Here is a 7,059-nt window from a genome sequence, read left to right on the forward strand (position 1 = left end):
GAGAATCCCCCAGCCTCAAGCCTCCTAAGTGCTGGGATTTCAGCTGTGAGCAAGATACTTGACAGAGTTTTAATATGAATTATATATTGTAGCTTTATAACCAAAGGCTACAGAAAAACCCTGTCTCGAAAAAATCAAAAAAAATAATAATTAGCCGGGCAGTGGTGGCGCACGCCTTTAATCCCAGCACTCGGGAGGCAGAGGCAGGCGGATATCTGTGAGTTCGAGGCCAGCCTGGTCTACAAGAGCTAGTTCCAGGACAGGAACCAAAAGCTACAGAGAAAGCCTGTCTCGAAAAAATCAAAAAAAAATGTTATTTCAGTGCTAATTTTCCTGACCTTGATAATTGTGGGAATAGTGTAAAGTGGATGCTGAAATACTTAGGGTTAAGCGTCAGGTGTGGACTGTGCAAGATAACAAGACGTTAATCAAATCTGTGTGAAAAGTGTTCCACGGTGCTATTATGTGCCCTGTTCCATGACAGCTTAAGAGACTTGAAGATTTTAAAGTTGTAAATAGAACAGAGGAAACTACAGATTCCTCATCTGCCTAGGAAGTAGTTGAGTGTTGTGGCTGGAATAGATCTCCCACTTGTCAAGTCTTTGAGGTCCTAAAAGGGGATGAGGGTTTTGGCCTCCTGAGTAGACTAATGCTAATATAAAATTGCTTGACGCTGCAAACTCAATCCTTTGCCTACTCTACTAGTCTCAGGATGATGCATCAGGAAATCTGATAGATTTCTCAGACCTCAATTGTTGGGCTCTCCTAGCCACCCAGTGAAACAAAGTTAAATTATATTGACTATTGTATGCATGCATGTTTCTATGTCTGTTTAAAACATTTTTATGTATTGACATATATTGTATTGATATATATATTGTATACATTTACCATATTGCAATGTACATTTCTACCTCTGATTAAGATACTTATATAATGTTTGTGCATTGACATATATTTACCATATTGCAATGTATATTTGTACAGTGTTTATATTTGGAGGTCATTATCCTCATTTGTTACACAGTTGTTTATTGTCTTAGTCTTTAAGTTAGATAGATATTGAAAATTATATAGATAAATAGTCATCTAAGTTTGTCATTTATAATCAGACTAATCAGGTTCTTTAGATGTATAGAGATTATACTCAGTATAGATAGATAATCTTCAACCTCTTCAAAGAGCTGTAGAAAATGGCCTTTAATCTAACTCAGAGTTTCGTGATAGTGAGACACAATTGCTCCTGGCAACACCACTCCATTCCCGAGAGAATGTTGAGCACCAAAGACACTCCACCTGGAGCCTTTCTATTTGGCAGAACTGGCCTTTGGGCAAAGATATGCCTATACCTCAACCACTGACACAGATACAGAGCGTGCATCAATGGATAAAACAGGACTGTCGTATCCTGCCAAGACAGGGTAAGATAGTTTTGAAAAGTTCCTTGCCTTTAATAATGGTATGTCAGTTATGTTAGGCCTTAGCCAAAATTGGTTGACTCAACATTGCAAACGAGACTTTGGGTGATTGCCCAGGTAGTCAGTTGTCTCTGTCAATTGTTGCACATTTTGGATATATCTCGTTTGTTGAGTAGTGTTTATTCCCTTCTCAGATCTTTGACTGAGTTGAAGATTATATAATTGTAGTTACTCTTTACATTATTTGGACTCCTTGAGATAGAATGTTTAGCAAAGCTTTTGTTCTCAATATGTTTGTTATATTTATTATTTGTTGTTATTGTATGTAGTTGTATTTGGTTTAGTTCTGTCTTATTTAGACAAAAAGGGGAGATGTAGGGATAAGTCCCGCCCCTTAGGTGGCGTGTTCGCCTCGGGCTAATGTCTGCCTATAAATTTGGCGAGCATGCTCCGAGCTGTCTCTTCTACTTTCCTGGTCTCCGCGGGAACGGTGGTTCTGTAAGTCTATTTCTACATTAAAACTATATATATTTTTACAAACTGTCTGCATTCGTTTACGCCGCTACATTTTGGCGCCCAACGTGGCGCCAAACAGCAGCACCAAACAGACCGACAGGATTGCTGCTTATTCTGGCCATTCAAACTGTGTGGCTCAGAAAGCATCACCTGTGCTTGTGGTTTTAATTCCTCTTTATATTCCTTTCCTAATTAGGAACTTTTCCCTTAACCAAGGAGGCAGCATTCAAGCCTTTAATCCCAGCTCCTCAGTTCGGAGGCAGGCAGGCCTGAGTTTGAGGCCAGGTCTACAGAGCGAGTTCCAGGAGAGCTAGGGCTACAGAGAAAACCATGTCTCAGGTATTAAACAAAGCTTTGATATTCTGAGCAGGGTAGTGTGCATTAGTACCTGGGATGTTGAAGCAGGAAGACCAATGAAGGTGCAGCTCTGTTGGTAAAGTGCTTGTTAGTGTACACGAGGCTGGCTCCATCCCCAGCACCCCATACACCGGGTATGGGGGTGAACACTTGTGAGACTGATGGAAGATCAGAAATTCAAGGTCACCCTTCACTGCACAGCTGTAGTCTTGGGCTGTCAATAGAACTCTGCTCAAGGCAGAGTTCTGAGTTTGATCCTTAGCAACAGGGACACTAACAAAACACCTTTATTGCTGGCAGATGTATGTCTAGTGGCTTGAAGCCCTAGGTTCAATCACCAGTGACAACAAAATCAGGCAAGTGTGGGAATACATGCTTATAATCACTACATTTATTTATTAGGGAAATTATATGGGTTACTGCTAAAACAGTGAAAAAACTGAAGTTTGACCCTTTTCTGCTCAGGACGTCCCTTTACTCCCAAGCTTCATGTTGTCCTTCTGGCCTCTCTCAATGCCTTGCCACCGTTACTGTTTCTCTTACTTCTGATCTTCCTTCCGTTCCCCAGCACCAGAACTTCCAGAACCTTCCCATTCAGAAGCCATCTGTTGAGAAAATATTTGCGATCACTGAGATTTACATTAGGTCTAACCTCATCCTTCATACATAACTCACATTCCATTTATGATTCCTTCTACCGGCCCTTGTAAACCATCGCTATTTCCTATGTCTTTCCCTGTAACATTCTGTTCCCAGTAATCTCGACCAAATACCCCTCTGGCCCTTGTACCTTTTTATATGCCATCTCAAAGAGCTTCAGTGATGCCTGCTGAAGTGAAGATGCTGCCTGTCTAATGTTTTCTCCCGTTTCACTGTCCTTCCGCACAAGCAGTTCTCTCATTTCGGAAATCTCTTCCTTTAGCTTGTTGCACTGTAAAAGACAAAAACAAAAAAATTTCTAGAATCTTCTGTCTCATTACATGTAGTGCACTATTCAAATTCTCCCACCTCTGCCCTTTATTCATGTTTTCAAAAACCCAAATCACTATCAAACCCAAATAAAAATGACCTTCAATGTATCAGCAAATATTCTCTTTGATTGTTTCTAATAACTTACCTCATCAGCAGGTAACTGGCCCTTGAATTCTTCCATCTTGGTTTCTGTGTCATGAATAATTCTTTCAGCTATGATAACTGCTTCCACGTGTTCCTTTAATTATGAGTTTAACATAACTGACTTTCCAGTCAACACAAGTTTCATTAAGGTCTATATCACATGAGACAGTAAGTTACTTGCCACACCGTTAACAGTAAAGCTAGGATCAGACGTACTTGGGATGACCCTGAGAAAGAGTTGAGTTGGCTTTTGTGGCCTGGGAATTTTGATAGCGGGGAGACTAAGAGAACATTCCAAACCCAGTATGTGCCCTTAGTCCCAGGTACTAGTGAAGGCTGAGAAATGGGAGGGTTGTGGAAATCATCCTGACCACAGGGTGTAATCTCACATTAAACAACATATAAATTAATGAAAGGGAACAATAAAGATGAGAAACTTAACAGCAGTGACCTGCCCAGTCTGTCAGCTTTAACACATTCAGCAGAAGTAATCACCTTCTTTCTCCGGTCTTGCTCAGCATACTTCTCTTCATTTTTAACCATATTTTCAATGTCATCTTTGCTTAATCCACCAGAAGACTGGCTCACAACTGGAGTTAATTAAAAAATTCTTTAGTTCTCTTCCTTCACTATATTAATAACATTACACTACATGGTGCACACCTTTAATGCCAACACTCAAGAAGCAGGCAACTCTGAGCTTAAGGCCAGCCACGGCTACAAAATAAGACCCAGCCCCCACAATAAACAAACAAGTAAATAAATGCTGCCTCTATTTATAGTAACTAATCTAAATGATTCCACTTTTGAACATTATTGTCTTACAAGTGAGTTGTATAAAAAGACCAAGTGACCTGCCTTTCTAGTAAAACTTCAGCAATCCACAAGGCCAGGATGCCTGTTTGCTCACTCCTAATGTTAACTTATGAAAATTCAGACATCTAGCTGGGTGGTAGTAGTGCACACCTTTAGTCCCAGCACTCAAGAGGCAGAAGCAGGTGAATTTTTGAGTTCGAGGCCTGCCTGGCCTACAGAGCTAGTTCCAGGATGCAGAGAAACCCTGTCTCAGAAAACCAAGAGAAAAACAAAAACCATGCAAGTGAAGCACCCCTATCTCTGATACCTGGAAAAGGGGGCAGTGTGGTAGCAACCATCCCAGGGGAGAAGAGGCATAGAAACAGAGTATGTAGTTCCTAATAACAGCCACCTTACTTTTCCTTTGATGGTAACCAAACCCAGGGCATCACATATGCTGGAGGGCACTCTACTGCTGGACGACATTCTCAGCGTCATACCTCATTCATACAGTCTGAATACTTACTCTGTTGTTCAAGTCCTGTTCCTTTATCTTTGGCAGAAACGTGTATAATACCATTGGCATCAATGTCAAATGTAACTTCAATCTGAGGGACTCCATTTTGTTTTGTTTTGTTTTTTGTTTTTGCGACAGGGTTTCTCTGAGCAGCTTTGGAGTTCTCTAAGAACTCGCTCTGTAGATGAGGCTGACCTCAAACTCCCAAATGCTGGGATTAAACACATGTGCTACCACTACCCAGCCCTGTGTGGTCTTTTAAAAATGATTTATTTTTATTAAAAAATATTTTGCTAAGCAGTGGTGGCACACGCCTTTAATCCCAGCATTTGGAAGGCAGAGGCAGGTGGATCTCTCTGACTTTGAGGTCAGCCTGGTCTACAAAGTGAGTTTCGGGACAGCCAGGGCTACAAAGAAAGACCCTGTCTCAAAAAGATTATTAACTTTAATTATGTATACGTGGAGTGGGGGTGCATATGCCCTTGGAGGCATCAGATTATACTTAGAGCATCAGGAGTTCAAGGTCATTCTTGACCACATGTTTTACATAGTTCAAGGCTGGTTGACTATGTGGGATCTTGTCTAAACAATAACAAAAATGCTTTTCCTTTTTGCTAATGCTTCACTTTGGTAAACATGCATGCTATGAATTAGGCTCTGCTAAAACAATTGATACTGAAACAAGGTGACTACATAGAAAGAACTTCCTACACCACTCGTGCAGTTGTGACTTTAATGGCCAACCTGATTATCTTCTTCCTGGACAACTCCATTAGCTTTTCCCTTGGGAGAAGTGGAGAGGGCGGTGGGGGTGGGGGTGGGGGTGAGATTGAAATGCATCATCACACCACTTGTGGCAGTGTATGCCTATAATCCCAGCACTCTGGAGCCCAAGAGCAACCGCAGTTCAGACATACTTGGCTAAGTTGAAAGTTACAAGCAGTTTGGGTTATATGAGACCCTGACTCAAAGAAGCCTAATAAATAGGAATGTCCCTTTATATTTTTTTTTAGATTCTCTATTTTACAATTCTGAATCTATAGATTTAACTTTTTTGTTTTAGTTTTATTTCCTGAGTATATTTTATGGGCTCCATACACTGTGTACCATTATTGGCTTTGGCAACTGAAGTAGAGCTGGGTTAGGTGGCAATTTGGATGGGAAAGAAGATATGTAATGGCCTGTCCTGTCCCTTTAAGACAAGAGTCCCGCCCTATTCCCCCACCCCCACACCCCATCTGCCAAGTCAAGCAATCTTCTTTCCCCTTCCAGCCTGAGCTCCTTCCTTTCTGTCCCTGTCCAGAAGAGCTAGCTTCTCTCCTCCCCTCTGTTTCTGTCTCTCCCTGTCTTTCTCTTCCTCTCTCTGCTCTTCCCTTTTCTCCCCTTCTCCCTCCATTACCTACTAAATAAATACCCACTTTGTCTGCATGGCCTGCCTGTCTGTTTCTGTAGGACTGGCTGACCTGCTGTGAGGCTCCATACCTGGGACACACTGCCCCTTAAGGCTGGCTGCCCACTGCTGCCCCCTGGGGAACCACAGCATTTTATTTTTACCATAACAAGATGGGCTCAGATTACCTACTTTTTAGCTCCACAAGCTGGGGAGGAATAAAATGGACTTCACCGTTTCCCCTTGTAATGAACAAATTGTTGGTTCTATTATATAAACACCGGGTGAGTGGAGAATAGCTCAGTGACACTGTGCTTGCCTAGCAGCTGTGAGCCCTAGGTTTGAATCACAGCATGACAAAAAAAATAGGACCCTTAGGAATCTCTGAGAGATTCTGTAATGATGCTGGTCAGAGAGGAGAGGGCAAGGAGAGAAGGGAAGTCCCAGGACACGGGAGCAGGGCTGTGAGAAAGAAGAAACTGCTTGCTACTTCAGGAGAGAGACGCTGCAGATCTAAAGAGGGAATCAAACCAGGCCAACTCAATGTCTGCCAGGGAGTACTTGGGTTCAGCCCCCTCCCCCCCACTGAAGGCAAGGAAAGGAAGAAATCCCTCAGACCATGGCTAATGCCTGACACCCAAAATATCAGATCATTGTGAGGCCGGAGACACGGCCATTCCCTGGCACGTAAAGGACATGCAAGGTACTAAGAGGGATCCACCGAGGGATTTCAGCTTCGGTATCTCCCCATTCCAGCCTTTTAGCTGCTGTCAAACCACATTAGGGCAGAATATTGAACCCTACCATATCCCAGCTGCTGGGGACTTCCCAAGAGACAAACATGTGACAAAGCAGGCACAAAGCTCCCCTCCATGTGTCTGCTCCTGGCATACCTGAATGCTTCTACCAGGTCCTACTCTCAAAGTCACTTTCAAAATCTAAGCTAGTTA

The 7,059-nt window shown here is 42.4% G+C and overlaps 1 long non-coding RNA gene across 1 annotated transcript; it reads right to left on the reverse strand.

Moving 5' to 3' along the window:
• Positions 1-3,408: 3,408 nt before the first annotated feature.
• On the reverse strand, positions 3,409-4,823 carry LOC142848669 (uncharacterized). The gene is made up of 3 exons (XR_012910447.1): positions 4,729-4,823; positions 3,903-3,997; positions 3,409-3,501 (listed from the first exon to the last, which is right to left on the reverse strand). It is a non-coding gene; the product is annotated as an uncharacterized LOC142848669 (long non-coding RNA).
• Between the last annotated feature and the right edge of the window lie 2,236 nt (positions 4,824-7,059).

The sequence above is a fragment of the Microtus pennsylvanicus genome, chromosome 4, assembly GCF_037038515.1.
Source record: "Microtus pennsylvanicus isolate mMicPen1 chromosome 4, mMicPen1.hap1, whole genome shotgun sequence".
Classification (NCBI taxonomy): domain Eukaryota; kingdom Metazoa; phylum Chordata; class Mammalia; order Rodentia; family Cricetidae; genus Microtus; species Microtus pennsylvanicus.